At 45.5% G+C, this 25,881-nt stretch overlaps 1 pseudogene; it reads right to left on the bottom strand.

The window, feature by feature from the left end:
• Window positions 1-7,404: 7,404 nt before the first annotated feature.
• On the bottom strand, window positions 7,405-20,631 carry LOC141272782 (uncharacterized; annotated as a pseudogene).
• Window positions 20,632-25,881: the final 5,250 nt, after the last annotated feature.

Raw genomic sequence — 25,881 nt, 5'->3', positions numbered from 1 at the left:
AATTGCTGGACAACCAGGTTCAACACGTGAGCCATACAAGGCACGTGTGTGACATTGCCCCGGCGAAGGGCTGCACCCAGGTTTGCAGCATTGTCGCACACGGCCTTCCCTGGTTTCAGGTCCAGTGGAGACAACCATTCATGAAATTGGTTCTCCAGAGCTGACCACAACTCCTCAGCTGTGTGACTCACATTTCCCAGACATTTCAATGTAAAAACCGCCTGATGACGTTGAGCCCTACTGCCAGCATAGTAAGGAGGTGTGCAGGATCCCTTCTGCGCAGTTAGAAAGCTTGTGGCATGACCAGACAGGCTTTGGGTGCAGGTGGAAGACCGAGAGGAGGTTGAGGAGGCAGAAGCAGTGGAGGAACTTTGACATAAAGAGGATTGACGCACAACTCGTGGGGACGGCAAGACTTGGACAGCAGCCCCTTGTCCTGCTGTCACCATAGTTACCCAGTGCCCAGTCAGTGACATGTAACGCCCCTGTCCATGCCTACTCGTCCAAGTGTCTGTGGTGAAATGCACCCTGTCACACACAGAGTTTCTCAAAGAATCGGTGATGTTGTGTGCGACATGCTGGTGGAGCGCAGGCACACCTTTCTTTGAGAAGTAGTGCCGACTGGGCATCTGGTACTGGGGCACTGCGACGGACATAAGGTCTCGAAAATCCTCTGTGTCCACCAGGCGGAAAGGCAGCATTTCTGTAGCCAAGAGCTTGCAGATGGTGAAATTCAACCTCTTAGCTTTCTCATGGCTAGGAGGAAATGGTCTTTTACTTGTCCACATCTGAGGGACCGAGGGCTGGCTATTGTGCTTAGACGGGGTTGATAAGGGTGTCCCCGGCAAACTGCCGGTCTGTGAGGAAGATGCAGGCGGACATGTTAGGTTGCCTTGATCCAAAGGTGGTGCTATCGATGTCGGACAGCGCTCAACACCAGCTGGTGTTACCACCTCCAAAGAAAATGATGACCTGCCAATCACGCTGGCTGTTGCGGGTAAAGAGGTGGCAGGTCTGCGCCCCAAAACAGGTGTGACTGCTGTCCCCCCAGTCACAGATGATGAAGAGGCCGCGGATGCACAAGATATGGCAGACGGTGATTGGCCCGGCCGGCTAGGCCGCATTGTAGCACACTGAGCTTCCCACTGCAACTTATGCTTCATGTCCATGTGCCGGTTCATGCATGAAGTACTCAAACTATGTATTTTTTGGCCTCTACTTAGCTTTTGCTGACAAATGTTACAGATAACACGAGTTGGGTCATCTTTATCGATCTGAAAAAATGCCCAGGCTATGCAAGGCTTAGCACCCATGCGACCTGAAGAGCCACCACGACTTGTGGTGAGAGGCAGAGTTGTGTTTGAGGATGCAGTTGTTGACGTGCTTCCAGTACTACGTCTCTGTCCAGGAAGGCGCAACCTGACCTCGTCGTCACTAGCATCTTCCTCCACCTCCTCTGCTGACCTCATCTCTTGGCTGACTGTGCGTTATCACACCCGTCGTCCTCAGAGCCAACCTGTTCCTGCCCTGACAAAAAACTAAAGTTGTCGCTCCAATCAGGTATTTGAGTCTTATCATCATCTTCCTCATTGTCTCCACCAACAGGAGTTACAGTTTGGGAATGAGGGTCTACATTATGGTCAGAACCTTCTGCGTCTGGTCCTGGATCCGACTCATAAAGATTCTGGGCATCAGTGCAGATCATTTCCTCGTCTGGATTCACAGAAGCGCTGGAGTCGACCTCTGATTCCCAGGCTATAGTATAGCTGAGGAAACAGCTCTGCAGACTCAACCATCTGTTCTACCTCATACTCAGACGGGCAGCTGGAGATTTGGGAGCTGTGAGGAAGCAAGTGCGATTTGGGTGACACCTTTGAGGACTGGAGTATTTGTGATGTTGAAGTTGATGTGGAGGAGAGCCCACTTAAAGGAGCACTTGATATCCGTTGAAGCACCTGCTGTTTTTGTGCCTCATCTGGAATTTGTAGCGATTGGCGTGGCCGTAAGAAAGGGATCTTATCACATTGTCCGCTAAAAGAAGTAGACATTTTAGTTTGGCTGGAAGATGGTCTTTCTTCTGCAGATGTTACTGTTGCTTTAACACCTACCCCACGGACACAACCTTTTTTCCCCTTCCCAACACGCCTATTCCCCTTTCCACCAGCAGCAGGCCTTTTTCCACTCATTTTGGTGGTTAACTAATTCACAACTCTGGAGTTGTTTGCACAAAAAAACAATGGATGGTAACCGAGCAGAGCTGAGTGGCCAAACTGTGGTATTAGGCCAAAACTATTGGCTGGGTTAGATGCAGAAAAAAATTATTTTGAATTTGCAACCTGATGGAGGTCAGTATAGATGGACTAATACAAATAGTCCCACACACTGCTAGAAGCCCAAATATTTTTTCAGAGGTACTGTAGATGCAGATAAAAATTATTTTTAATTTGCAACCTGATGGAGGTCAGTATAGATGGACTAATAGACCAAGTCCCACACACTGCTAGAAGCCCAAATATTTTTTCAGAGCTAGATGCAGAAAAAATTATTTTTAATTTGCAACCTGATGGAGGTCAGTATAGATGGACTAATAGACCAAGTCCCACACACCGCTAGAAGCCCAACTATTTTTTCAGAGCTAGATGCAGAAAAAAATTATATTCAATTTGCAACCTGCTGGAGGTCAGTATAGAAGGACTAATAGAACAAGTCCCACACACTGCTAGAAGCCCAAATATTTTTTCAGAGCTAAATGAAGAAAAAAATTATTTTAATTTGCAACCTGATGGAGGTCAGTATAGATGGACTAATAGACCAAGTCCCACACACCGCTAGAAGCCCAACTATTTTTTCAGAGCTAGATGCAGAAAAAAATTATATTCAATTTGCAACCTGCTGGAGGTCAGTATAGAAGGACTAATAGAACAAGTCCCACACACTGCTAGAAGCCCAAATATTTTTTCAGAGCTAAATGAAGAAAAAAATTATTTTTAATTTGCAACCTGATGGAGGTCAGTATAGATGGACTAATAGACCAAGTCCCACACACTGCTAGAAGCCCAAATATTTTTTCAGAGCTAGATGCAGAAAAAAATTATTTTTAATTTGCAACCTGATGGAGGTCAGTATAGATGGACTAATAGACCAAGTCCCACACACTGCTAGAAGCCCAAATATTTTTTCAGAGCTAGATGCAGAAAAAAATTATTTTTAATTTGCAACCTGATGGAGGTCAGTATAGATGGACTAATAGACCAAGTCCCACACACTGCTAGAAGCCCAAATATTTTTTCAGAGCTAGATGCAGAAAAAAATTATTTTTAATTTGCAACCTGATGGAGGTCAGTATAGATGGACTAATAGACCAAGTCCCACACACCGCTAGAAGCCCAACTATTTTTTCAGAGCTAGATGCAGAAAAAAATTATATTCAATTTGCAACCTGCTGGAGGTCAGTATAGAAGGACTAATAGAACAAGTCCCACACACTGCTAGAAGCCCAAATATTTTTTCAGAGCTAAATGAAGAAAAAAATTATTTTTAATTTGCAACCTGATGGAGGTCAGTATAGATGGACTAATAGACCAAGTCCCACACACTGCTAGAAGCCCAAATATTTTTTCAGAGCTAGATGCAGAAAAAAATTATATTCAGTTTGCAACCTGATGGAGGTCAGTATAGATGGACTAATAGAATGATGCTATGCCCAAAAGATTTTACTTCACTAGGTGCAGTAAAAAAATTGGTATTCTATACACAGGTGTTATATCTTGCAACACAGATAGGCTACTCCACTGACTAACACACTCTGCAATAGGCCAAAAAGGATTAGCTTTGCTAGATTCAACCAAATGCTGTGAAAAAAACTTGCACAGCACTGGCACAGACCTGCCTGGCAAAAACTGATAGGAACTCATGTAACCTAGTCCTGAAAAGGACTCCAATTACAATTAGTCTTTACTCCCACAACCTATCTATTTAAGAGTACAGACCTCCCTGATAAAAGTCGTAGGAAATGCTGTAACCTAGTCCTTAAAAGGACTGCAATCACAACTATTCCCTACTCCCAAGCTATCTGTATATTTGTGCGAAAATTGGCTTGAAATTAACAAGGTATAGCGCACACAGCAACAGCGGTGCCGTCTAACACGCAGCTGCAGCAGTGAGAAAATGGTGGCGACGGGGAAAATGGCTTGGTCTTATAGGGCAAGGACATGTGACATACACTGCCAATGACACATGCCCTTGCTTGTGTGAAAAAAAGCACTTCGCTCCGTGTGTGCGCTGCTGATAGGCTGACAGATTGCACCTCCCCACTGCAAATGCGGGAAAGAGAAAAAAAAATGGAGATCTTCATTGTTCCTGCAGAGATCCATCCCCTGCCCCTCCCCCCACCCCGCTGTACACTCAAACTGCGTATTAACATTAATTTTCATCATTACTGAGAAAAAATCCAGTTATGATTTTGGTGCACGAACAGTTATCGAACATAACCTCGAACAGCCGAATTTTTCTCAAATTGTTCGTGTTCGCCGAACGGCTCGAACACCGCCCAAAACAGATCGAATTTGAGATTGGCGAACAGTTCGAGTAGAACAATGCTCATCTCTACTGCTGAGCTCCTTGTTTGCAGAGTTGCTCAAACTTTTGCAATCAGGACAGGAAGAGGGAAGCTGGGACTTCAACACCCATCTGCTGCACAAATAATGGGCAAGAAGCTTCTAAGTGGATCCCAGATAGTGTATTAAATAACACCTAGGAGGCGGCATTGTCCGGCATTGCCCACTCATCTCCACTATATGCAGCCTTCAGATGGGATATTCTATGTGCTTCTTCTCTCTGATCTTCTACTGCCCCACCATGTACTCTGCTGTACCTTTGTGTGAGGGGTAACTCTTAGCTCCCCCTTTGCACCGAGCTTGTGTGCTAGGGCTCGCTCAGACTGTCGTATAGTCAGCATATAACTTAGATGAGTGCTATCTGATGTTTCATCGGATAGCACTCGCTCCAATGTTATACTATGAAGCAGTGCCGACTACAGTTTATTTTCTTATGCCGGGTCGGCATGAGAAAAAAATTGCTGCATCCCGCAACTGGCATCGTATATTGGACGGTACGCATTCATTCAAGTCTAAACATCAAAACATCGAACTGTACTCGGATTTCATCCAAGAGCAGTCCAATTACTGGAGATGGAGAAATTACTTTCTCCATCTCCTCCACACCTGTGCCGCGGTTCTCTCATGCAAGAGCATCGGAGATACAGTAGCATGACACTCGGCTCACGTTCGCAGCAGTTGAGTGTCAATAGCATAATGCAGCCAATGCAATCGCATCGGATGCTATACGCAAATGTAACCCTGGCCTCATTGTGTTGTGTTGTATGTCCAGTGTAGAAGAGGTAAAGGTTAAGCTCCCTACAGTGCTCCCTTCTGTGATCTGTGATTTATCATATCCACTCCATAAACTGCAATAAAGATTTCTCATCCCTTGCCTGTCATCTCCTACCCCACATGTGATGTGGTTCTATGCATGTGGAGCAGGGGTGGGCAAACAACTTTTTTTCCCAATGATCCCAATTAAGGCCAAGTTCCCATGTCCAGTAATCATCCGTGAGACTGGATCCAGCAGAAATCCATTGGAAAAAAAGTTGTGCTGACAAAACGTTTTAGTCTGTTATTCACTAACTGATCTCTGCCAGATCTGTTTTTTTTTAACATTGGAGTCAATGGATCCGTTAATTCGGCATCTGTTGTGTTCTGTTTCTAATGGCTTATTCTTGCTGGATCCATTAGATATAGACGACAACGGACTTCTGCTAGATCCATTGTAACGGATCATTACTGGACATGTGAACATAGCCTTATTTATTGCTTGATCAACTGCTAATACTTGTTAGGACAAGCTTTATTGCATCAAGTATTACAGGTTATGTTCACACAACGGCATTTTCGTTCCAAGTTAATGAGTGCTGTCTGTGTGAGGTCGGGTTTATTTTTCTTCACAGACAGCACAAGGAGCAACGTTATGCAATTGAGCTATTCAGATTACAGTTTAATACAGACCAAATGTCCGTGTGAAAGAGATCACAGCACCCACCTCTCTTCTGTATTTCCGGTGAGACTCGCCTATTGAAGTCTATGAGAGTGCAAACCGGATCCCATATGAATCATCCGTATAGCATCCGATTTTTATGGATACATTTAGATTACTAACAAAGGAAAAAATATTAATTCTTGTAAATTTTATTCACTTCTGACATATAAAAATGGATGCCAAATGGATGACAATACAGATGAAAAATCGTCTGTGTTACTGGATGAAAATCATGTGATTTTTTATATACTCGAGTAAACTTAAACAAATCATTAACTGCTTTTATAAAGCAATAAAAGTAATATTGTACAGGATTAAAGGGGTGGTCTGAAACCGAAGGTGAATTTCATACTAAATGTCTATTTAATTCAATAATCTAATCAGTTCTCTAACACACTTCAATTAAAAAATCCATACTGTTCCCTCTCTACTCTAACTTCCTGTATGCTTGTTTTTTTTTTACTTCCAATGACATATCATTTGAGATTCCCAGTGCATTTTGGGAAACTCACTTGAGATGTCATCAGGGGGCAGAGGCTGCGGTCACTGCCACAGTAGCTTTCCCCACCTTAAAATGAAGAGTCATAAGTGACATCTGTTTCAGAGTGGTCTCTGCTTACCGCGTTGTCTCCTCACAATTTGCACTGACAGTGCACTCTCTTGATGGCTCGTCACTTGGAGCAGGCAAGGGAGAGCATTGTCACTGTGCATTCAAAGGAATATAGTACAGGGAGCTCATACTGAGCATGTGTCAGAATTTACAACAGATGCATTATCAGCAGAGCAGGGACTAGCTCAGCCCCTGAAATGGACGCCACTGATGACGCTTTATTTCAGGGAGGGGGAAGAGACTGTGGCAGTGACCGCAGCCTCTGCCTCCTGATGACGGTTCATTTGAGAATCCCAGCATGCACTGGGGAATCTCAAACAAAATGTCATTGGAACTTAAAAAAAAAAAAAAAAAACAGGACAGGAAGTCAGAATGGAGAGGGGAATTATTAATTGAAGAATATTTGAAAAGGAGATTAGAATATTACATTAAATATACATGTAGTATGAAATTCACCTTTGGTTTTGGACCGCCCCTTTAAGATCAGATCAGTTGATTGGTTCGGCCCTCCACAGCAGTGCCAGTTTCTTATGTGGCACCTTGGAAAAATGAATTGCCCACCCCTGTTCTACATGATACTCTTTCCTTTGGTCTTCAGTGGCTTCATCAGTATTCATTGCAGAGGCTTCAATCCGTCCTATGTTATACGTAATTGTGGTCTAATACAGCAAGTTCAGTTAGAGCAGCCATTGCCATTCCATTCATAATTTAGGTCTATATTTTAATGCACTACTATTGTGTACTTCAAATTCTCCTGTATGACAGAAAAATGTTAACTGGTGAATATCATGGAGGAGAGCCGGATTGTCCATTATACATTTCAACCGTTCATGCGGAATAGAGTTTATCTGAAGCCATTTTGTATCCTAAGGAAGCTGTCCGTGGTGGCATTTTGGATATAGTGAATTATTAGACCACTTGTGCACATTAGTTATGTGGTGCATTACAGATTTCCATTGTGCAATAAGAATATCTTGGGTCTTTCTTGCAGTTTTTGAGCACCACCATAAATGTTTTTTAATTGGTGCAACCCAATTATAGTTTTAGACATTTTTTTTGTTTGGATGCGCACAGATTTTTTTTGCCTACTGTTTTGCTACATGCCATATGTTAAACTGAGTGTACTCCTCGTAATATTTTCCTTAACCCCATGTGGTGGTCAGTAGCAACAATCCTATCATTCACATTTTCAGAGAGTATTTATTCTAAAGTTGACTGGAAAGCATTTTTTTCAACGCACACAGAGTAGAGTGGTGGAACAGTCTGTTGTACATTAAATCCAAATATTATTTTAGACATCACATCCATCATAGTGTATATACAATATTTAGCAAAAAGCCTGGATGATCTGTCTGGTCATCTACTGCTACACAAATTTGTTGGTTTCTCAGACTTTGCGATAATTTTGATTTTGCTGTGAGCCAATGATGATTCATTTATTGTTGGGAACAGAAATTTCCTTTGATGTCTGTAAAATGTGGAATGGGATATCATCCAAATGTTAATTATTTGAACAAACGGAAAACTAGAACAGCTAAGAATGAACCCACTGGGTATTAAAATATTTCCAATTGGAAAACGATGTGTATATGGTTGGCGGTGCCACAATTTTGAGGTATGACTGTTTGTGCTAAGAACATCAATATTTAACATCGAACCCACCCTTTTGAAGCATTCATGTGTAAGAGTTCCATGATAAGAATTTCTAAATTGACATGGTATAATTGACAGAAGTCTGTTTAAGCAGCTTTTAAATATTATAAATGTAGGTTCATTCGCAGGATCCAATGAATAGAAATGTACACATGTGGTCAAAATTGTTGGTACTCCTCGTTTAATGAAAGAAAAACCCACGATGGTCACAGAAATAACTTGAATCTGACAAAAGTAATAATAAATTAAACATCTATGAAAATGAACAAATGAAAGTTAGTCATTGCTTTTCAACCCTGCCTCCACAAAAATTAAAAAATATTAAACTCATGAAACAGGCCTGGACAGAAATGATGGTACCCCTGAAAATAATGTGACAAAAAAGACATATTAAATCAAGTTGTCTCCACTAATTGGCATCACAAGTGTCTAGAATCTTGCAATCAATCAGTGGGCCAGTATATAGGGCTTCATATACTCAGTGTGCTGTTTGGTGACATGGTGTTTACCACACTCAACATGGACCAGAGGAAGCAATGGAAAGAGTTGTCTCAGGAGAATAGAAAGAAAATTATACACAAGTATGTTAAAGGTAAAGGTTATAAGACCATCTCCAAGCAGCTTAATGTTCCTGTGACTACAGTTACACATATTATTCAGAAATTTAAGATTCATGGGACTGTAGCCAACCTCCCTGGACGTGGCCGTAGGAGGAAAATTGATGACAAATCAAAAAGACAGAAAATACAATTAGTAACAAAAGAGCCCAGGATAATTTCTAAAGAGATTAAAGGTAAACTTCAAGCTCAAGGAACATCAGTGTCAGATCGCACCATCCGTCGTTGTTTCATCCAAAGTGGACTTTATGGGAGACGACCAAGGAGAGCACCATTGTTGAAAAAAAATCATAAAAAGCCAGACTGGAATTTGAAAAACTACATGTTGACAAGCCACAAAACTTCTGGGAGAATGTCCTATGGACAGATGAGACAAAAATGGAAGTTTTTGGCAATGCACATCAGCTATATGTTCACAGACAGAGAAATGAAGCATATCAAGAAAAGAACACTGTCCATACAGTGAAACATGGAGGAGGCTCTGTTATGTTCTGGGGCTGCTTTGCTGCATCTGGTACAGAGTGTCTTGAATCTGTGCAGGGTACAATGAAATCTCAAGACTATCAAGGGATTCTAGAGAGAAATGTGCAGTCCAGTGTATGAAAGCTTGATCTCAGTCGCAGGTCATGGGTCTTGCAACAGGATAATGACCCAAAATACACAGCTAAAAATACCCAAGCATGGCTAAGAGGAAAACATTGAACTATTCTGAAGTGGCCTTCTATGAGCCCTGACCTAAATCCTTTTGAGCATCTTTGGAAAGAGCTGAAACATGCCATCTGGAAAAGGCAACCTTCAAACACAAGACAACTGGAGCAGTTTGCTCATGAGGAGTGGGCCAAAATACCTGTCGAGAGGTGCAGAAGTCTCATTGACTGTTACAGGAATCGTTTGATTGCAGTGATTACCTCAAAAGGTTGTTCAATAAAATATTAAGTTAAGAGTACCATCATTTCTGTCCAGGCCTATTTCATGAGTTTAATTTTTTAAAAATTTCTGTGGAAGCAGGGTTGAAATGCAATGACTGACTTTCACTTGTTCATTTTCATACATTTTTAATTTATCATTACTTTGTCAGATTCAAGTTATTTCTGTGACCATTGTGGGTTTTTCTTTCATTAAACGAGGGGTACCAACAATTTTGACCACCTGTGTATTTCTTCAAATTGTTCTGATAAAGTTAAACTATTCCCATTTAAATCATTTTCATCAGAGACTGAATCGAAAGAATCATCCTCATCCTCTTTATCTGATTCTTCAAAATAGAATGTGGAATCATTATACTTTGACTATGAGGACAATGATCTGATTCAGTATCTTCAAACACTGGTAAACATTTCACTTGGTTTGCATAGTCCAGAGTGACGTTATTTTGTTTTGCAGTAACAGTTCTGGTGTTGCTGGATTAACGTGTCATCAACCATTCCGGCACTGCTTATGGAGTTTGATAAGAGTTGATCAGATATTGATATTGGATTTGTTATGTCAGTAAATGCCATTTGAGAAGATGTTGCTGGATCTTGCAGGTATGAATTGACATCAACATTCAAAATATTGAAATTTTCACTAGTTTTAAGAATTTCAATTTATTTTTTATGAAACTTATCTAAACCTTTATTTTCTGACTCATATTTTGAGTTGTCACACACACATCCCTTGGATAAACCTTTCTGAGGCATTGTCTGTGTAGCAGCATGTATTTTCCAAAGAGAAGTTCTGTGCTAACGGCACGACAAATTTTGGTCAAGAAAACATCTATGTTAACACCTATGTCAACCATTTTTTAATTTTCTGGGGAAGTTGTATAAATGCAAGATGATTTTTTATGCTTAGATGATCTATTAGCTGAACCTTGCTCTACATTAGAAATTGGTGGAAAGATTGCTGGCAAAGCATTAGGACGAAGTCTTCATCTGGTCCTTTCATGAAAATATCGATCTTGACTAAAATGGTTAGAACATAATATATATCATTTATTTTGGATGCAATAATTCTATCAACTAGTTTCTTAATGTTCCGAAAGTGTTCAGGTGTTTAGCAAAGCCAACGTCTTATAAGCTGCCTTATTATTTGGAAATGCATGTGTGGCACCCCAGGGGTCTGGTTTCCACAGTAATAGCAATATTATGTCTGAGAGCAGGTGGGAGGTCTCTTGGTCAGGAATCATATGCATGCCACACCTCCTGCCCAGTCCTGAGAGGGGAAGAACTTCCCCTATATAAAACTGGGGCTGAGGCAGGGTTAGGGAGTTAAGAAGGAGAGTTAAGAAGAGGAGAAGCAGCTATAGGAAAGAGAGATCTGGAGCTCTGGGGAAGTCGTGCTAAAAGGAATCAGGGGCTGGCAGCTGTAGAGCTCGCCCTGATTGAAGAGTTACCACCGGACCCGGAGTCCGAGGCTGTGGGGATGAATCCTTACCCAGCAGCAGAAACCGACCGGCAGGGGATTTCAGGTCCTCTGGCCAAGAAACCCGAAGGCACGGTCACACGCGTGGGACCAGCACCGCCATCGCGGAGCGGAAGCCACTAGAAGGCCCCGAGTCACCGGCCATACGGGTGAGCACCACACGGTACACTCAGGGACGTGGGCTACTTTTACCCGCCTCTAGCAAGGTAGCCAGAAGAGTACAATTAGTTGGGGAGGCCTACAACTCCGCCTGGCCAGGGGAAATCCCATCTGTTCAAAGACTGACCAGGCCCCGATCGCTAGCCAGTACTCTGGGAGGGTCTATCTTTATCACCAGTAAAGACCCTGAACTACACCGCATCGTCTCTGAGTGGTTCCTGCTACCCCCATCATCCACGTCGGCTGCCCTGAGGCCATACCCCTCCCGTTGGGGGTTATACCATCCACGCTGCACAATCCTTCCACCGGCCTCAGCGGTCTGCCCTGCAGCGGCAGCTCCATAGCTGCATTCAACGGGTGGCGTAGTCGTCCAACATCTACTGCTAATACTCAGCCACACAGTTTGACTCCCTGGGCACGGACCGGGTCACCGCCACGAGACTACTACCCCCAACAGGCCCGGCTCCGGGTAGTCCCCGCGTGCGCAACGCTACACCAAGTAGGCCCAGGGGCGCGTCAACTTTTGGCGTAGTCGGCAGGATTTCGTGCCCGCAACTACCGGGTACTGCGTGCCTGAAGAAAAGTTTATATGTACCGTAAGAAGAAGTCTCCCGCCAATTCCAGAGGGTCCCCGCCATCGGACGCCATCTCGGGTCGTTTCCCGCCGTTTGCCCGCCATCTGCAGCCTTTTCCCGCCATCCACGGAGTTTCCCGCCATTAGGAGACGATTCCCGCCATCTGAGATGATTTCCCGCCCTGGCAGAGCGGACGCCATTATGGGCGTGCCAGAGGGTGGCAAGAGACCACCTCCCATCGTGGGCCTGGTCCCAGAAGAGCGCCAAAAGCGGAGACCGCCCCCACCAGCAGAGACTGCAATGATAGAGATGTCCATCAGAGCGAGGGGTCTGCCCCTGGAACTGACAATCACCAAGTGGCCCCGGGACCACCCTCAGTATGGGCGGATCAAGAACAAAAGAGAGAGGATGGGTGCAGCCTGGAGGAGTCTGGAAAGATCGCACCCGGAGATGGAGGGAGAGTCAGGCAGCACCGACCCTCTGGTCAGGAGCCTGTTGCAGGCCGCCACCCCAGAAGGCCTGGTGGGGATCCTGGCACAGCTCCCCAAAAATCGGGAGCATGCACAGACTGCGCTGGAGGGCTTGGCTCGGAAGATGGCCCGAGTGCAGCAAGAAGTGCTGGCCGAGTGGAGCAGAGAAATGGCCCTGCAGGCTGGAACCTGCCAGCAAAGGACGCCACCCGGGACGAGGAGTCTGTCTGCCTCTGAGGATGGTGCAGGAGGGACGAAGGCCGGAGACGACGCCGTGGAAGGAGCTGAAGAGATGGAAGCAGGTAAAGGGGATGTCACCACCCCAGGCCTAGTAGCCGTGCGCCTGCCCCAACTCCCCGTCGCAGAGCCCAAAATCCCCCTTACCGTGCCCGATGCTGCACCGCCACCGCTCCAAACTAGGCCTCAAGCGGCAGGAGCCGCGGCCACGCCCCCTGTGACGTCACGCGCCTCAACCCTGAGCGCGGCCAAGCAGGAAACGCCACCGGCCTGGTCGCAAGGCCGAGTACCCCCGGGCACCGCCGTTTCCACAGTGCCCTTCACCTTCAGAGTGCCACCGGCCTGGTCGCAAGGCCTGGTGAATCCGGGCGCCGCTACCACCACCGCGCCCTCAACCTCCACAGTGCTGCCCTTGGGTGAAGACCTGTTCGCACAACATACTTGCCCGGATGGGCAGTCCTTTGTGTGGCCACCGGAGTACGTCAATCCCCGACTCCGGAAGGAATGGCCCCTGTGTGAGCCCCTGATCCCGGCTCCGGCGCCCGCCAAGATCACCCCACTCCCGTTGGAGGAGGCTCAGTTCGCATGGGACCCCACCGGTGAAAACCTCATGGGGTTCACCCAAGAGACCCGGGCGGCCGCAGCCCAGCGTGCGGAGTGCTGCCGACAACAACTAGAGGTCTTCAACAAAGAACGGCAAGAGAGGCGGGTCCGCGAGGAGCGGCTGCAGGTACAGAGCGCGGAGCAGAAACGCCGGACCCGGCGAAACCCCCGTGCAGCCCACGGTCCCCGCGCCACTGGGACCGTAATCAAGTTCCAACTGGAGCACGGTTGGGGCTTTATCAGGGATCACAGGACCCCCGGCGACGTCTTCGTCACCAGTAGGGATGTTGAGTCCCACCTGCCAGAGGGACACCGCGGACGTGACCTTTACCTGGGAGATGAGGTCACCTTCACCCGGCATCAGTGCGCTAAAGGACCGTACGCCCTTCACGTGCACCGGTTGACGGAGGAAGAGCTGCGGTATGAGGAAGATCAAGAGGACCCGGACGGGTCTGAAGACTACCCTCAGGAGGAGACAAGGAGAGGACACCGCTGCTGAAGGGAAGTAGCATAAACTGAAGCTGTATATAGTTACCCGTAGGGGTACTTGTCATACTGCTAATTAAAGTGTGTTCCCCGTTGGGACTAGTGTGAATTGTTCCCCGTGTGCCCCTATCCCCACAGGCTGAGGACTGTGAGCAGCCATTCCTTATCCCCACAGGCTGAGGACTGTGAGCAGCCATTCCTTATCCCCACAGGCTGAGGACTGTGAGCAGCCATTCCTTATCCTCACTGGCCGAGGACTGAGAGCGGCCATATCCTGTAAATAGTTGCGCTTCCTAAGGCGCCCCCTACCGGTTTTATAGGAGAACTGTTTTTCTACCAGTGACTGTGGCACTTTACCCGGTCACAAGTTGCACGGTGGCCAGGGATCAAGAACGTTTATTATGGAAAAGTTTTATATCAAAAGTTTATACTGCTAGAATAATATATATAAGAAGTTACCTGTCATGTTATATTTTCTGATAATGTTTTAGGCTATGTGCCCACGTTGCGGACCTGAAGCATATTTTTTACGCTTCTCCCTGGCGGGAAAATCGCATGCGGATATTACATGCGGTTTTCCCGCCAGGTAGAAGCGTTTGTGAGGCGTCTTTGCATGCATTTCCGCATGCGGGTTATCAAGCACTTCTCCAAGCATCACTTGGAAAAGTGCTTGACAACTTGTTCAGAATGGTAAAAAATAAAAAAATAAACTTTATACTCACCTTCTGATGCATTCTCTGCCCCGTCCGGAGGCTTGAGCGGCTCACGCTGTTGTGTGCAGGACCTGCGGTGACGTCATTGAGTCATGTGGTGGGTCACATGACTCAATGACGTGGCAGGTCCTTCAGACAACAGCGCGACGGAGGGAAAACATCATAAGATAAGTATAAACTTTATTTTATTCTTTTTTTTACAGGTTCTTTGGTACCCAGGTCTGGAGGAGAGTCTCCTCTCCTCCAGACTTGGGTACCATCCGCACATTGATTCCGCTGCGCTTCCGCAAAATTAATGAACATGCTGCGGATTTTTGACTGCAGCATATACGCTGCGGAAAAATCCGCAGCATGGGCATTGACATTGCGGAATGCCATTGGGGACCATGGGGTGCGGATCTACATGCGTTTTTCAAGCGTTTACGCTGCGGAAATTCCGCAGCATATACGCTTGAAAAACGCTACGTGGGCACACAGCCTTATAATGTTTTACCTGTTAGTGTATGTTTAAAAAAAAAAAAAAAAAAAAAGTTTGTAAGTTTTGGTATGTTTTACTCTTTTCCAGCCCGAGGACGTGCTGTGGTTTACCAGGGGGGAATGTAGCACCCCGAGGACTGGGCTGCTACAGGGGTATTGCACCTCAAACCAGAGGTGTGGTATTCCACGCCCGGGTAAGGATGGAGTGTGGGACTGAGCTCAGATAGCTGCATGCACTACACTCACCCCATTTCCGGGGGACAGAACAACGGTACTCCCACCAAATAGTTGTGCAGGTACGACAGCGTCTGTCCCTGGCTGGAGTGGGGAGGGGGGAGGAACATCCCAGTAGTGTAGGGGCAGATAGGGGAGGGGCTCTGGGCATAGAGGTAGGAGCCCATTGGGTGCTAGTCACCTGGGCTCACACATAGAGGGAGTATATATGGTGGGCACCATCTAGAGACAGGGTGAGTTCTGAGAGAGAGTTCAGCCAGGAGGGCTGACAGGGAGCTGTGGCTCCGGCTGGGCCCAGCTCCAGGGCCAGGCCTGTAGTGGAGAGAAGGAGGAAGAGAGGCCCAGAGACACAAGACAAGAGGGAACCCTGAGATCCCAGAAGTAAACCAGAAGGGTGAAGGGTTGGCAGAAAAGGGTACCGGATCCCAAGCTGGTAGAGGCTAATCATCCTTAGCCAGGAACCGGAGGTCGTGGACAAGTTTTGGCGCGACCCCTCGCCATATCCACCAGGAAGGCAGACCACGAATAGGGTCAGGGAAGCCGGGACAGGTTTCGCCACCAAAAGGCCCGAGGGAGCCGGACATAGGTGGGTCCCTGGTGAGGACGGCCAGTAGGAAGGAAGAGAGGGGAGCTCAGGACCACGCTCTGGAACTGCCCGGGAGTTGGCCGAGTCCCGCACCTGGTGGAGGCAGCACGGCTTGGGTGGTTACTCTTGGCCGAAGTGACCGGAGCAACACCTGTGAGTAAAAGCCTTGAAACTACACCACACGTCTCTGAGCTTCCTTGCTTCACCATCACCACCACTGTCATCTACATCAGCTGCCCTGAGGCCATACCCCTCCCGTTGGGGGTTATACCATCTACGCTGCACAATCCTATCACCGGCCTCAGCGGTCTGCCCTGCAGCGGCGGCCTCATAGCCGCAATCAACGGGTGGCGTAGTCGAACATTTTAACATCTACTGCAAAACAGTGCCGCTCAGTTTGACTCCCTGGGCACGGACCGGGTCACCGCCACGAGACTACTACTCCCATCAGATCCGGCTCCGGGTAAGCCCTCCCCCGTGCGCGCGATGCCGCGCAATGAAGGCCCAGGGGCGCGTCACATGCATAATGAAATTTGGGTCTTCTTCATTCCATGTATTCTGATATCCTTTAATTATGTAAGAAGTAATTTTTTGGTAGTATAGTATTTAATACCTGTAATAATAATACATAAATTAGTAATTTTAAATGGAAAATATATATAACTTTTTCCAACATTTACTTGATTATAATCAGTTGTTTGCAATTTATAACATCATTCACAGGTCATAGAAAATGATCAACTTGGAAATTCTCCTGCTCTATTTGGTCAAACAATTAACTCACCCTAAGTATGATGGCTTCTAAAGAGCCTTCTCATTGATGTGGCTGTAATGTTAGGTGGTATTGATGATGATGATGCTACTCGCAACTGCTTTTCCAGGTTCGCATCGGTCTGGAGCACAGTCGACTCTTTGCGATAAGTTTTGTAATAAACTAATTGTAGCAGTAAGTTGTTCCAAACACAGATGTATATTACACTGCATGTCTCCTCATAATGGGAAATTCATCACTGCTCACATTACATTTATAGAACTCAAGCAGTGGGAGGTCTGCAGTATATAGAAAACATAGGAGACACCAAGACTACCGGATACATCACATAGGAGACACTGAGACTAGTATATATACATCAAATAGGAGGCACTGGGACTGGTGCATATACATCATGTCATACCGGTGTCTTGCACACCTTCTCAGTGCGGCCCTACTCACCATGGTCTCCATATGGCTTCTCCTGGCATCAGGCCAGCTCGGTGAGTTTTTCATTTGGCAGCACTCCATTGCACTACTGCTTCAGCATGTCATTTGGCTTTAGGGGGCGTGGTCAGTCTATGCAGTAATTTAACCCTGCTGCTTACTGCAGAGATTGGATTCCCCGGCCTATCCCATACTAGCAGGCGCTATAATAGGCATTTCCCACCACTCCTTGCCCAAATGTTGGTTCCTAGTAATTTTGTTCTGCTAGTGTCCTGTTGGTGCTTGTGTGTTTTATTTCTTTCATCAATTGACCCGACTCATATACACGTAGTATTTGACCTCTTCGCTCCTCTCCTGACCTTGGCTAAGTATCCTGAACCTGTGCTGACTGCCCTGACCTCGAACTGTCTGACCACGATTGTCTTCACTCTCCTGTATCTTCTTTTACCCGCGCCTCTGACCTTGCAGACAGCTGCTGCAGTTCCGGGGACTGCCCTGGGGTGGTACCTGGTGGCTACCGACAACTTAGCCTAATCTCACCACCAGAGGCTCTAGTGAAGACATGGTAGACACCTAGTCATGCCCCTACAGGGTAAGCTCGCCCAGTGGGTCCACACCCACCAGCGTTACATTAAATTCGGCCATGGACACCGCTGACCAGTAGAGACCCAGTGACCCCAAGTCTCTAGTATAAGTATTTTATGAGGAGGTATGTTCTTAATGGGAGCGTTAAGACCAGGTGTTGCAGCGATTAATGTGATGACAACTCTGTTGCAGGATTTGTCCAAGTCTGTGTCAACCCTGTCCTGCACCTCGACCGTGACTGGTCCGCCTTCCTCAGCATCGACATTGTCTCAAGTGAAGCTGCCTGGAGTTCCAGCTTCATTAAACAGTGCCAGGTCCACTTCACTCTCCACGCTAATCATGTTCCTTTGGACCAGACCAAGATTGCGTTCATAGTCTCTCTGCTGTCCTTACAAACACTGGCTTGGGCAAACCACATTTGGAGGCATGGAGGTCCCAAAACTCGGGATGTTGGGAGACTCTTGGAGATGTTCTAGGCAGTATTCGAGGAACCTGGCTGCACCTGGTCTTCAGCCTCGTCCCTGCTGACTCAAAGACAGAGCACGGATACCGTGGATCAGTATGCCTTACGCTTCTGCACTCTGTCAGCGGAGCTAGTCTGGAATGAAGAAGCCCTGGTGGCAACCTTCTGGCAGGACCTGTCTGGTCGTATCAAGGAGGAGTTGGCAGGCAAAGATCTACCTTCATCTCCGGGTGACCTTATATACCTTGCTACTAGAATTGCTCCGCGCTTCCATGAGCAAGCTGTAGAGCAGGCTCAAGAGTCTTCTTTTTTCAGGGAACCTCCCAGGTCGGTTCCAACCATTCATTACCCACTGCTGCCACAAGTTCCACCTCCTGTTCTAGAGCTGATGCAGGTAGAGAGAGACAAACTATCTGTACAAGAGTGACAGCGACGGTATGGTGACATGTGCATGGACTATGGAAGAGAGGGACATTATATTCATCAATGCCCAGTGAGGCTGTAAGCCTCCAGGGCCTTGGGAGAGTCGGAGAGATGACTCTGGAGAGGAAAGTTAGCTCTCTAAAAGTTTTGACCCAAATCACCTTGGTCTGGAAAGAGTGGTCTCTCTCCACGGCAGCCCATTTAGACTCCGGATCCGTTGCCAACCTCATCCATCCTGACCTGGTTTATGAGCTTCAGCTTCCTACACAACAGCCGCAGATTGGGTGACTGGGTTGTCACTCACAATGGAATGGAAGTCCCTTACCAGACAATCACAGATCAGGCTGCAGCCCAGGATCTCTCCCTTGGGCCATAGCCCTTTCAATAAATCAGGTACTGGATGGAATTTCAGAACCTCTGAGAATTCATGACTCTCTGTACCTTGTACTCTGAACTGCTGTCGACAGAAACTGGATGAGATGAGGGAGACTGAAGGGACAAACTCCTTTAACAGGGATTTGTGGAAGATGTTAGGGATGCGAAGAGACAGAGGAAGCCTAACCTAAAATTCAACAGATTGACCACTTCCAGAAATTCATAGGGACCAATCAACTTCGAACTCGCCTTCGCCAACAGTTCTGTACGTTTGATGTTCTTGGACGACTACCAAACCTTATCATCTACTTTAAAGACAAGACCTGCCAAACTTTTTCTATCAGCCTTCCAAATTTCCAAATCTAAGCAAATTATCGAAAACAAAACAAGAAAAAGATTCAAAGTGAAGGGCTCCCACTTGCAGTGTAAATTTCCCGTTACCTGTTTGAACTAATTCTGGACTAACGGAATTTATTCAATTGCAAAAATTTGAATGGGTCTTTTCAACTTAACTGTCCCTATTCCTAATTTCAAAAGCAGACCTGAATCAATAAAGTTAGTTTCAGACCCACAGTCAATTAAAACCAATGTTGATAACACTTGATTCTTGAAGGATAGCACCGTATTAAGCAATACTTTATCAGAGGAGAAAAAGGGTACTGTCGTGGTTCGGTTTTGAGGCTCGAATTGGTGACCTTTTGCTGTGTGGTTTGTTTCCCTCACTGTTGGGCCACAGCCTGATTAGTCTCTATCCATATGCAGATGGTTCTTTTGTCCTTGCTTTCCTTTACTTGGTTTGCTTCACTTCATGTGTTTTCCATTGTCTCTTTTGGTTCTGTCTTATTACATTTTGGTATGGGTTTCATATAATCACCTCTCACTGACTTTCTTTGCTGGCTATACTTCTATGTAGATGGTGTTAGGAGTTCCAGCTCCTCAACTAGGAATTATCTAGCTTGATTAACCCAAGTTGCATTTCCTGCAGTCTGACTGTGAGTCCTCCTTCTCAACACCCTTTCCCTTTATTTTGGGGGTCTGGGTGTTTTTTCACATAGTCCGTTTATTACTTGGTCCTCTGTATTTATCCCTTTCTATTTTGTGTGAACGAGTTTAGTTTCTTAACCTTGGTTCTCGTGCCTCCTTGCATACTCTTCTTTCCCTTTGTAGGATTTGTGCTGCAACCTCCCCTCGGGTTCCTTAGGAGGTACAAGAAACCCCTCAAAGGCCATTTAGGGTCTGAGGAGTTGTTTTTTAGTTGTGTGGTTAGGGACTTTCCTAGTCTTTACAGGGACCAGTTGTGTGCAGGTATGGCGTCTCACTTTGTAAGTTCTTTAGTTCAATAGTTAGCAGTGTGAGTGTGTGAGCACGTTCATAACAGGTACCTGGAAGTCAGGGTGACCTCCTCGACAATCACCCAGATATAGGCATTTCCTTATGACTTGCTTGAAGACGAGTTGGGTAGTTCTTTAGAAAATGTCCAGCAAAACCACAGTAGAGGCAGAGTCCTAAATGGTGCTGACATCTCCGTTCCACAGCACGAGAACTGATGGCTCTGACCTCCATCTGCTCCACCTCATGTAAATGGACAGGTTTCAGGGGGATATTAGAGTGGACATGCTGCTCCCCACATTGCTCATGGCTTCTGTGTTCCATTCGTAAGGCCTTGGTCATGGTCTCAACCAAATTACAAGGGGGAGCATGAAGAGTCAAAGAGTCCTTAAGAGCTTCAGAAAGGCCCCTATGGAATTGGCACCTGAGGGCTGCATCATTTCATAAAACCTCAGAAGACCATTGCTGGAATTTGGTACTACAGTCATCAGTGGTGCCGATCCAGTGTCAAATTCATGATCTTATCATCTGCGACCTGAATTCTGTCAGGTTCATCATAAATTGAATCTAATGTGTCAAAGACGGCATTGACAGAAAACCATTCTGTGGTTTGGGGAAGGATAAAGAAAACTCCCAGGTCTGGATGGTCCACTCGCAGGCCCACTCGGGACATAATGATTCCTACCCGCTGGGACTCATTCTCTGAAGACAGAGGACGCAGGGTAAAAAATAGCTTACAGCGCTCCCTGAACACCTTAAACTGGTCTTTGTTCCCCGAAAAATTTTCAGGAAGGGTCAATACAGGTTTTGGAGAAACCAACTGCACGTCAGAGGGTACAAACATCGCAGCTGCAGTCGGAGGTGGAGAGCTCTAGAGAGCTGTCAAAAAACTAGATACCTGGCCCTGCAACTGAGATTATTCAATATTCTGGAATTACGTAACCAGATCCTGCATCGTTTGTGTCAGATTCGACACCTGATCACAAAGCATGTGAACTGGCTCCATACTGGCGAAAAAGAAAAAATATAATGGGTCAGTTGTAATGAGGCACTGAGTCACTTCTCACTGAAAGCCCTGAGGCGTGGAAGTTAAGGAGTACTAAGTCAAATGCCAGGAGGGTACGCCATAGACAAAGGGATAAGAGAGAGGGAGAGAGAAAAAATTGTGCAGGTGAGTTTGGATGAAGTCTGAAGCTACTAAATTAATTCCAATTTGATTTTAAGCCATCTAATTTGGAAAAACACAAAAGAGTTGCTGGCTTCATAAAACTACACTATATTATGATTACATAACACTAGTCAATGTATGTATATATATATAATCATTTCAAATATATTCTAATGGAAAAACAAATTACATTATTAACAAACAGGATATTTGTAAAATGATTTTCTTTTATATTATAATTAAACTCAAAATTATCTCTTGGCATGTTTGCACCTATCAAAAAATAATTATAAAAAAAGTTTTCGTATGCAGAAAAAAAGGTATTATACTTAGTTATGGCTTAATTACGGCCATTAAAACCTTATTAAATTGAGACTGCATCAAATAAAAGAAAGTAATGTACTGAGTGTTTGTGTACAGTATTTGTTTACAGTTGCAATCAAAATTATCCAACTCCAATTGCAAATTAGGTTTGTTATCAAAATTTTCAAACTTTCTGCTCTTTGCAATAACCCAATGAAACAAGAACAAGTTAAATATCTCAAGGCAAGTAATTATTTTTATACATATTCATTCCAAAATGCCATTTTTTACTACTTCTGCAGTGTCAGAATTATTTAACTCCTTCCTGCCAAAGACATAGTTCATAGCCAATCACCAGTGTTACTGAGGACTCTTGGCCCTTTTCTCATGGGTAATGGCATTCAGTTCATGAATATTGTAGGGTTTGCATGTGCAAACCGCTTTCATCAAAACCCAAGTTCAAGTCAGTTGACTGACAGCCACTCCAGAATTTTTCAGGACTCTTTCTGAAACCAGCACTCAGTAGCCTTTGAGGTATACTTGGGACAGCGGTTAGTAAATTTGACAGAGCGTGCCTAAAGCCACCACTCACTATTGAGCAGTGACTGAAGCAGAGCTGGTTACACCTGTACGACTGTAAGCCCGAGACTGCAGAGAGGAATAAAGTTCATTTACCCCTGGCAGCCGGGCTTTCAGTGCAGCAGCCGCACGGTTTCAGAACACTATTAAAGTGCAGATAACAACATATCTGCAGGTCAATTGCATTTATAAAAACCTGAAGAAATTAACTGGAATGTAAATTGGTGTGCATGAAGCATGTAAGAGCTTGTTCACATATGGCCATTAAACAGAAAAAAACAAAGACAGAAACACAATACACAAATACCCTGCAATAAATAAATAAACCACAATAGTGCATGAAAATAATATAGGGTACTTAGTTAACATAATTTTGATCAAAATAATGCGAAAGCCATCCTACCTCGTCACAGTGACCCTATTTGGGACAGTCAAAACCCCATTATTTAAAACCTTACCGTTTGTCAAGTGACATGCATGTGGATAAGGGCTGTGAGACTGAACCTAGTGGACACAGAGACCTGGGAAGCAAGATGAATAAACTTTCCAGCTCAAGGAAAGGGCAGGCCACACCCTTATAGGCACTTGTGCACATTAGACTGAAAAAACTTGAAGAAACGAACTGGAATGTAAATTGGTGTGCATGCAGCATGTAAGAGCATGCTCACACATGGCCATTAAAAGAGAAAACAAAGACAAAGACAGAAACACAATACGCAAATACCCTGCAATAAATAAATAAACCACAGTAGTGCATGAAAATAATATAGGGTACTTAGTAGTGTTGAGCGAGCATGCTCGACACTGCTCGGTACTCGCCCGAGCATCACGCTACTCGGGATGTTCGGCGAGCACCGAGCATTTCCGGGTTACTCGGGCGGGAGCTCGGGTCTCCGCCCTGCATGTTTGCCGCTCTTTACAGAGCCAATGAACATGCAGGGATTGCCAGCCAGTCACTGTAATGCCGCAGCCATGTTGTTTGTGGGCATTACAGTGATTGGCTGGCTGCACAGCGTCACCTCGAGTATTTAAAACCGGGCGCCGCCATCTTGGACACAGTCGCTCCGGATCAGACAGTGTAGGGACAGCGCTGCTGATTTAGAGAGAGAGATATCCTGCGAAATAGTTAGTGTAGGGTCTGTAAAGGCTGCCAGATCAAACAAACAGTCCTTCTCAGTACTAATATCCATCCCAGATATCAGGCAGGCAGGCAGGCAGGCAGGCTGTATAGGAGACGCAGTGGTTATACCAGCAAACGCTGCATTACAGTCCTGTGTGCTCTTGTTGCTGAAATTGCTGGACTTAGCTCCAGGTCTCGGGGGCCAGGAAAAATCCTTTTTTTTTTTCATCTAAATCCTCTTTTTTTTTTCCTCTTTCGCACTGTACAAATACCCGTCTTATTAACCTTTTGGTGTCCCCCCCCCCCAAAAAAAAGTGAGTCTCTGATTTTTCAGACACAAATATATCTGTTGAAAATAGTGTGGTGTAGGTCAGAGAAATAGAAGTGTGGTTTTGCAGTTCCATAGGCCATTTGTATATAAAAAAAACAGTTTGAGTGTGTCGCTCACTGTTCAGCCGCAAATATATATATTTAAAAAAGTCTGGTATTCACCAGTAAATTATAACTGTGGTTTTGCTGTTCCACAGTAAAAAATCTCTATTATCCTGTTTTTGGCATTTTTTGCCGTAAAAAAAAAATAATAGTGTCTCCCTGATTTTTCAGACACAAATATATCTGTTGAAAATATTCTGGTGTAGGCCAAAGAGACAGAAGTGTGCTTTTGCTGTTCCACGGTAAAAAATCTCTATTATCCTGCTTTTGCCAATTTTTGCCGTAAAAAAAAAAATAATAGTGTCTCCCTGATTTTTCAGACACAAATATATCTGTTGAAAATAGTCTGGTGTAGGCCAGAGAGACAAAAGTGTGCTTTTGCTGTTCCACGGTAAAAAATCTCTATTATCCTGCTTTTGGCATTTTTTGCCGTAAAAAATAAATAATAGTGTCTCCTGATTGTTCAGACACAAATATATCTGTTGAAAATAGTCTGGTGTAGGCCCGAGAAATACAAGTGTGGTTTTGCAGTTCCACGGTTCAAACCTCTGTATTATTCACTTTTGGGCCATTTGTATCTAAAATAAACAGTTTGAGTGTGTCGCTCACTGTTCAGCCGCAAATATATATATTTTAAAAAGTCTGGTATACACCAGTAAATTATAACTGTGGTTTTGCTGTTCCACGGTAAGAAATCTCTATTATTCAGCTTTTGGTATTTTTTCCGTAAAGAAAAACAGTAATAGTTTCTCCCTGATTGTTCAGATTGTTTAAAAGAGTCGGGTGTAGGCCAGAGAAATAGAACTGTGGTTTTGCTCTTCCACGGTTCTAATCTACTTTTTATTACCCTTTTTCCATTGATAGTGCAAGTGTAACCTATTTTACTTCCTTTACAATGGGCAAGGAGCGTGGCAAGGGACGTGGAAGTGGAGGTTCTGGTGATGGTGCGTGCAGAGGACGGGGTCTTGGCCAAGGTGAAAATGTGCCACAACCATCAGCCACATCTTCTCGCTCCCACTTCTTGACCGAATTACTAGGGAAGCACAGAACAACACCAGCATTGCGAACTGATCAGTGTGAACAGGTTATTAATTGGATAGCAGATAATACTTCCAGTTACCTGGGCACCACCACCTCCGGCATGTCTTCCACACGGTCGACTCTTAGTAGCCGTGAGTCTCGACCGCATACTCCTCCTCACCCTGATGCTCCTTCCTCCCACCATGCCGAGTGTCGTCAGACAGCAACTGATCCCACACTTGGACACTCTGAAGAGCTGTTCACTGGTCCATTTCCAGATTTGTGCCCCTCGCTTGCTCCGCTTGAAGTGGTGGAAGAGGAGATCCCATGTAGCAATGCCCAAATATTTGAACAGCCACGGCCACAGGAAGTTGACGCTGGCAATTTGTCACAAGAGGTGGAAGATGACGAGACACAATTGCCAGGAAGTGAGGAGGAGGATCGTGGTGCGCAAGTGGAAGAGGAGGAGGTGGTGGATGATCTACTAATTGACCCAACGTGGCAGGAGGACATGCAGAGTTAGGCCAGCAGCACACAGGGGGAGGGAGGCAGAGTACCCCAACAGGCAGGAAGAAGCACTGTGGTGGCCGCAGACAGAAGGCGGGCAACCGTTGCCCATAACACCAACACAAGGGACATTGCCAGTACAGCCGGAAGGTCTTCCAGAGTCTGGAATTTTTTTAAAGACTCTGCTGATAACCCCAAAAAGGCCATTTGTACCACCTGCCATGCCAGCATCAGCAGGGGTGACAAAACTACCAGCCTGACAACCACCAGCATGATCAGGCACATGGCAGCAAAGCACCCGACTTTGTGGGGCGAACCCCAGGGTCCACAACCAGTGTCAGCGGGTGTCACCACTGCATCTTCCGCTGTTGTGCGTGCAATAGAATCCCCTGTTGTGTGTGCAAGGCAATCCCCTGTCCATACTGCATGCAAAGATGCCCCCTCCTCTCAGTCTTCACTTGTT

The sequence above is a fragment of the Phyllobates terribilis genome, unplaced genomic scaffold, assembly GCF_046119375.1.
Source record: "Phyllobates terribilis strain yellow unplaced genomic scaffold, ASM4611937v1 Scaffold_1__5_contigs__length_1240528914, whole genome shotgun sequence".
Classification (NCBI taxonomy): domain Eukaryota; kingdom Metazoa; phylum Chordata; class Amphibia; order Anura; family Dendrobatidae; genus Phyllobates; species Phyllobates terribilis.
Note: the sequence above shows the minus strand (reverse complement) of the source record. Positions and strands in the feature narration are given on the sequence as shown.